Source organism: Euphorbia lathyris, chromosome 1, assembly GCF_963576675.1.
Source record: "Euphorbia lathyris chromosome 1, ddEupLath1.1, whole genome shotgun sequence".
NCBI classification, from domain to species: Eukaryota; Viridiplantae; Streptophyta; class Magnoliopsida; order Malpighiales; family Euphorbiaceae; genus Euphorbia; species Euphorbia lathyris.
Genome location: NC_088910.1, coordinates 30,472,503 through 30,480,780, shown reverse-complemented (window position 1 = coordinate 30,480,780; position 8,278 = coordinate 30,472,503).

Below are 8,278 nucleotides of genomic sequence, written 5' to 3'. Positions count from 1 at the left end.
GAAAGCCCATCCGAATCATAACTGCTTTCAGAAAGTCCCAGTCAACTCTATCATAGGCCTTGCTGATGTCGATTTTTAAAGCAACCTGACCGTTCTTTCCTCTGTTAAGTCTCTTCATAAAGTGTATACTCTCAAAAACCACCTGCACATTGTCAATGATAGACCTGCCTGGAACAAAAGCAGATTGTGTTTCACCAATGATCTGATGGAGGATCTTTTTTAATCGATTGGCCAAGGCCTTGGCAATTATTTTATATATGACATTGCATAAGGAGATAGGGCGAAAATCCTTTAGCATTTGAGGATTATCAATCTTGGGTATAAGGGCAATATTAGTATTATTGACCCCAATAGGAAATTCACCCTCTTGAAGCCATTTTGCACAAGCTTCTCCTACATCAACTCCCAGTGTATCCCAAAAGGCTTGATAAAAACCAGGGTTAAGTCTGTCAGGGCCAGGGGACTTGTTAGGACTCATTGAAAACAGGGCCTGTTTAAACTCCTCATGTGCAAAAGGGGCAATAAGAAGCTCATTTGTAGGGGAATCGATAAGTGTGTCAACAACCTGGACCGTATCTACCCTTGGCAGATTCGAAGCAGTGAAAACGTTCTGGAAATATCTTTGCGCAAGTTCCTTCAAATCAGCATGACTTTCAATCACAACCCCATTCTCATCAACTAGTGAGGCAATCTGGTTCTGTTGTCTTCTTGCTTTGACATTTGCATGGAAGAACTGTGTATTTCTGTCCCCCTCAGTCAACCAATAAACCTTAGCCCTTTGTTTCCAGTAACTTTCCTCAGCTTCCAGGGTATCATTAAGTTTTCTCTTAGCAAGGAAATAAGAGGCAATAGCTTCCCTATCACTGCTCCCATGTAATCTTTCCATTTGGGTCCTCCACTTTCTGATCTGGCTTTTAAAGCGCGTGTTAAAATCTTTCCCCCACGCTGTCATTTTTTGAACACACGACTCCAATTTATCCTGAATTTGTCTACCTCCCTGCCCCCTCCAGTGCCTTCTGACCAAATTCTGAAACTCCTGCTCTTTTAGCCAAGATTCCTCAAAAAAGAATCTGTTTCCTCTTCCTTCTCTCCTCTCCCTCTTCAATTGAAGAGAAAGGGGAAGATGATCTGAATACCCTGTCATGCAAGATTTGAGATTGTAATTAGCAAACCTATTCAGCCAATTTGGTGAAGCAAAACCTCTATCAAGCTTTTCTCTCACCCACATCTCAGTACCCCTACCTCTTTCCCAGGTAAACGGATCACCATTCAGTTCCAGCTCACACAAACCACACTCCTCAATTACTCTGGCAAATTCCTGCATTAAAATGTAGGGGTAGCTAGCGCCCCCATCCTTTTCAGTATTGTTTAAGATGCAATTGAAATCTCCCATCACTATCCATGGTATGGAATCATCTCTAGCCAATCTCCTCAGTAACTCCCATGACTCTCCATGTCTACTACGGTCAGCAAACCCATAGAAGCCTACTAATCTCTAATCTCCTTGAGTCGAGTCAGTAATAATCGCCTCAATATGGTGGTCCAAAAAACTTTTGACCTCCACCTGTGTTCATGCCTTCCATAACAATGCTAAATCACCACTACGACCTCTTCTACACACAGGGAATGCTCCCTCAAACTTCAACTGTTGTTTTATTAAATTTACCTTCTGATCCTCCACCAATGTTTCCATTAAAAATACAATACTAGGTCTTTGGGAAGAAACAAGCTCCTTTAGGGAGCGAATTGCCCGGTGGTTTCCCAGGCCACGACAGTTCCAGCTTAGGCAACTCATTCTCCCCGACGGCCTTGATCTTTAGGGCTCGTCGAAACATTTTCTATAAAAATTCCTTTATCCTTTCCAGGAACAGAAATTTCCCTTTCCTGTCTATTCTCCCCTTTCTTCTCCATTCCCTCCTCCTGACCCTCCCTCCTCCTCTTTCTAATATCATTTAATTCCATCTCAGTATCCTCACCCTTATCACTCCCTTCCTCTCCCATTTTCTCACTCCTCTCCTTCAGTATGGTCTTGAAAAAGGGCCCTGAAATTGGGCAAATCAGTACCTCTCTCTCCCCTTACCCAACATGTCTGGTCGCCCCCCTCTCCCCTCTCCCTCTCCCTGTATTAGTTATGTCCCTCATGACCCCCATCCCTCCTCCCCTACTCCCTCCAACCCCCCCCCCCCCCCCCCGACTCCCTCCTGCTATACTGCCCCCATTGCTCTCTCGTAACCATTTCGCCCCACTTTGATCCCCTCCTCTTCTTATTGGGGCCTTTAGCCATTCCCCCCATTCTCCCTGAATTTCCCCCCTGCAAGTTAAAAACTTTCTCACAAAAGCGTTCTGTATGGCCCAGGCAGCCACACACATAGCAAAAAATCCCTAGCCGTTCATACTTAAAAGTTGCTAGAGACCAAACATTTCCTGTGCTATTTATTTTCTTAAATCTTTTCAACGGACGCTCACTGTCTAGGCTAACTCTGATACGCATAAATTGTCTGTGAATACTGGTATTATTCTTCAAATCATATTCCTCAAAAGACCTAAGGAAGTTGCCTAATTGTTTACCTACTATCTCAGACATAGTTCCCACAGGTAATCCATAAAGTTGCACCCAGATAGAGTAATCCAGTAAATTCACATCATCCACATGCACACCAAAATTCCAGACATTCATAATCAGCACATAATTGTCAAAAGACCAAGGACCTCCAGCTAACACCCTATCCTTATCAATCGGGTGAAAAAATTCAAAAGAGTAAAGATTAGAACTCACCTCTTGAATTTCGACTCCTCTAACCGGTCTCCACAGAACTGCCATTCTGTTTTTCATACTCAAGAAGTTTCGCGGTTTGTCCGCAACAAACCATCCCAAGAACCGGAGCCCCTCATCCACCACCACCTCTGCTGCAGGTGGTGCAATCAGCTCAAGGTGCCCTCCTTCCTCTCCTGCGATTCGAAGCCTCTCCATTTCCCTCTCCATTAGAGACAAAAACTGTATTCCTGCACCCCTTAGATGAACCAGGCCCTCAACACAATCAGAGATAAATGCTCAATCACAACAGACTAGAACCTCACTGTGTCCCGACAAACTCCCTCCCCAACAATTCTGCCCCTTCGCAACAGAAGCTTATTCGCTAATCTCCTTCAAAACCAACCACCAGAAACCCGACGTCTCACCCCTTCGCACAAGACAGGACAAACACGGCGAGCTGCAATTCTTCTCCTCCGCCTTCGTCTCCCCGCAGCTCTTTCACCACCCACAACGAATCAATCGAAATTGGAACCATAGCATCCTTATGTATAGTTCTAAGTCATAATCGAAGAGTTTTTGAATTTCGGAAGTGTTTGGAAGGGAAACGTTTTAGACAGAATTTAGAGGCGAATCGATCGGGTGCATTTTGTTCAATTAGTGACCAAGGTAAGTAACTATCAACTATATTTTGAGTTTTATGTATATAGATATATATATATATATATAATCAAAGAATTTTCAGACAGTGATATTTAAGGTTATGCAGGAAATTTTGTAAAATTAGAATTTTTCACGATTTTGTTTTTTATTGTGAAATTATGATTCAAATGAAGCTATTGACTATGTTTCTATGTGAATTTTAGATTTTACTTGATTATGTTGATTTAAGGCTTGATTTGGTTGATTTACATATATACATATATGTTTTTTGTTTCAATGTATATATATATTGAATAAAATGAATTTGATGATTTCTTACGAATTGTTTTTGGATTGAGAAGTCTGTTGCGGTGATTGTTGTTATTATTTTGGATTGAAGTCCAAATATGATTTTTATGAGTTGTGATATTTCGAAAGATTAAATGGTTTTGTCCATCTAGGATTGCCCGGGGTAGGAGTTGTATTTGTAAGACCATACATAATGGCGGTATGGCCAGAGTGCACGGCTGGTAGTCCTAACTGTTAGGCAAGGAACGAGATATAAATGAGATATCTCGATATTGTTATGATTGATGTTCTGATCTACACGGGTGGAATTCGAGGATGGATACACATACAAATATTTTATTTTATGAACTATTTTATAAGGTTTTGATGACTATTATAAACTTAAGTTTTGAGTATATTTTATAAGGTTTTGATTAAATCCCTTTATAAACGTATATATGTAGCTATGTTAAATAAAGTTAGTTTTTATGGCTGATAGTTTCTTACTGAGATTTTTCTCTCACCTTTTTTTAAATGTTTTAATGTTTTTAGGTGAGAAAGTACAGGATATAGAGAAGGTTACCGACCGTTTAGGCGGGGTTTGGAAGTTGGCTGCTTATTGTGGAGACTCTTAAGTATTGATTATGATCTTTTTATTTCACGCCCGATGCCGATTGAGGTCGTCTAGGGTCGGGTGTGACACGAAACCTGTTGAAATCCACTCATTTTTTAGTTTGGGTTTATCTAACTGATATGGATTGTATTTTTTATTTTTATGCATTTTGGTACAAATAGATATAAAGTTTCACATAATAGTTGTTCATTGAAGTTTGAGACATATTGAATAAAATATTAAAGAGGTATTGAAATATTATACATACAATTAAGTTTGTTTCAATTATAAATTATATTATATTATTATAATTATTATTATTATTATTATTATTATTATGAAGAAGTTTTTTTTTTCAGTTCTCTATACAAAGAGATTATAAGTATCTAATGCACTTGATAAGATGTTTATTCTTGAAGAATTTGGATTATGCTAGATACAAATTCAAAATGAAGGTAAATAAAAATAAATTTTGATGCTCAAAATCCTAAAAATGTATATTAATTATGGGATATTGAGATAATTGCTTTTGCAACATTGGCTTATATAGTTTTTAACTATTATATTATGGTTTGTACAAAATTGTTAGTATTTCAAGAGTTTTTAACAGATGAAAATGAAACATGATCATAAGACAAGTTATTGAAAAATATTAATTAAAAAATATTATTATTTGAATCTCTTCAAATTCTCAAATGTTGAGCATAATGATTATAATTAATAGAATTAATTTCACATATTAATTATAAAACGTTTTTTTGTATTGAGTGGACTTAATACTTCATTAAGAAAAAATATTTTTTTTATTAATGGACAAAAAATATTTCCACTCTTCTCTTTATATGCTTATATCTTGGCATTTTTTCTTATTTTCGAAAAAAGAGAGGAATATAGTTCTCTCCTAATTATCTTTTTTGTCCATTCATTTTTGTTTTCTATTATTTTATTTATTTTTCTTGCTTACGAAATTCAAGAATATATAATTATTAGAAAATATTAATGAAATTAAATAAGTGATATCTGCGAGCGTGGCTGATATTTTATACAATGAAAGAATGGAGAACAAATTGATCGAATGTCTTGATGAGATATTACGAGATGAAAATAGGAAAAATCATCACCTTAAGTTGATTCAATTGGATATATTGGGATATTGTAGCAGAATGAATAATTGAATTCGAATACTTAGTGATTATGAAATTCCATCAAGTAAGATGATTATCATCAAGATAAATTTGTGACTAATTTTTATGAATTTTATTTTTTTATATGTAACATATTGAATTGATAAAGTTTCTTCATGTGCAACATTAGAAAAATATTGATTGTAATAGTTTATAGTAGAATATATTGACGTTGCTTCCATTTTAACATAGATTGTAATTCTTTTGTATTGTAGATATAATATTTAATTTTAATTGTAGTTTAATTCAATTTTTGTTTAATTCAATTTTTGTTTAACATATATTGTAATTCTTTTGTATCGTAAATATAATATTTAATTTTAATTTTAGTTTAATTCAATTTTTAGTTTTTCATTATATTCTAATATATTTCTTAATTAATCTCATATTTTATTATTATTGTTTCATAGAATTCCAAAATATGAAAATATATTAAAATTACTAAAAAGTACAAATTATTGAATTTTATAAAAATAAATAAATCATTCATCTTTAATTAAAACTTTATAAAAATTTAATCAATTATTTTCAAAATTAATTTAATTTAATTTGAATTATCAATAAAAAAATATATATTAATTTCAAATATACATAATATAAAAAAGTTTCATATCATGATATAAAATTACTTAAAAGTAAATATGTTAATTTATTTATTTATCTAAATTATATAAAAGTTTCATATCCCGTGCATCGCACTGGTTTTCGACTAGTTTAAACTAAATATGATACCGGAAATGAAGCTTTATTTACAAACTAAATATTAATAAAGTAAATAACCTATATTGAACAATTATGATACAGTATAATGGTTGCTTTTTTTTTTAATATCATAATTTAATTTTTGTATATATAAAAATTAAGTATATTTTTAAATTAATATTATTATTTTATTGGGCATGGGGATTTTTCATTACCCGTGGGGATCTGTATGGGAGGGGACGGATATGAAAAATTTCAGAATCATTTAATGGAAATTCTCCAAAATTGTCCCGTAAACATTGAGAAATGCATTTCCGTCCCTGCCCCACATCGTTGCCACCCCTATCCTTGCGAATCACAACGAGGCCCTCATTGTCTCTTTACCCATTAACAACTTTATGGCCCATCACATCCTGGTCGATACAGACAGCTCAGTGAACCTCCTCTTCTGGCCAGAGTTGAAAGTGATGGGGCTGCACGAAAAGCGTTTGAGAGAAGGCACTTTCCCCCTGGTGGGCCTCTTTGATAGTGAAGTCCCCATTTTAGGCACTGTCTCCCTCCAGGTCATCTTCAGGGAGAACAATAAGCTGGTCGAAGTCCTTACTGACTAGGTAGTAGTTGACATCCCACTAGCCTACAACGTGATCCTAGGCTGGTCCCTCCTCTCCAACATATTACCAGTATCTACGAACTCACCTTCACACTCCCAAGCTCCCAGAGCGCAAGGCAACCGCCAGCTAGCTAGGGAGATCCATTGGGCATCCACTGAACCCCAAAGCATCAGAGGAACATCCACAACCAAATTAAGACCCCAGGGGTCCGTTTGGTATGATGTAATGCAATGTAATATAATCAAAGTTGTAATGTAATCAAAGTTGTAATGTAATGGAATGGAATAATGATTCTATTACCATGTTTGGTTGATAATTATGATGTAATGTAATAACCATTACAATACTTCTAATTAAATGCAATCATAAAATTTTATTTACATAATTAAAATCAACGAAAAATGTGAAAAATCGAATCGAAATCAAATACAAAATTAGATTAACCGAAATCAATAAATTAGTATATAGTTTTTCATTTTTTCATATTTTTTTTACATTTTTCTCGTTTATTTTAATTTCCATTTTCAACATTTTTCACCGTTTTTCTATTTTCTCATTTTTCCGGTTTTTCATTTTTCGCATTTTTTCGGTTTTTCATTTTTTTCATTTTTCTCGTTTCCAATTTTCATATTTTTCTACTTGTTGCGTTTTTTACAAGAATGAGAGGTGAGATTTGAGAAATGAGAGGTTAGATGACAATGTAATGAGAATTCAAAGTATTTTTCTATGTAATGGGGATTACAAGATTTCTTCATAAAAATTTAACTCAAGGTTTTCTCATTCCATTACAATGAAATTGTAATATGCAACCAAACATGGTAATTAGCCTTCAATGTAATGACCATTCCATTATGAAGGTCATTACATCTTACCAAACGGCACCTAGAGGCATTAAAGACATTACGCCTCCTAGAGTCAAATACCTATAAATAGAGCCACAACTCTCCACAGTAGAGGATGGTAACATTCTCTCTATATTTACCCTTATTGTCTACCAACTTGATCGTTGGAGTGTACCACAGGGACTACTCCTGGCACAAGCTCAAGCAATTGACTGATCTCGATTTCTCATCAGTAACTTTTGGCTTACAATTACAAAAAAAAAAAAAAAATTAACTGGACATTAATTTAAAAAAACTAAAACGTTAAGAATAAATAAGTGATTGGACATTAATTTGAATAAATTGAAACGTTACTAAAGACTATTTAATTGAACATAATTTGAAGAAACCAAAATGTTACAGAATATTAGCTAATTGGACATTAATATGAAAAAATTGAACTTGAAATATTACGATAAAATAATTAATTGGATATTAATTTGAAAAAACCCGAAATTCTAATGAGACAAATGGTAAAAGAATTGATAAAAATTGTGATTTTTTTTTATAATATATAAAACTATACGTGTCCTATCATACCAGTTTATTTTTGCTACAGTTTATTTTCGCTTTGGGTTTTAAACCAAGGGCAATTTCGTCTTATC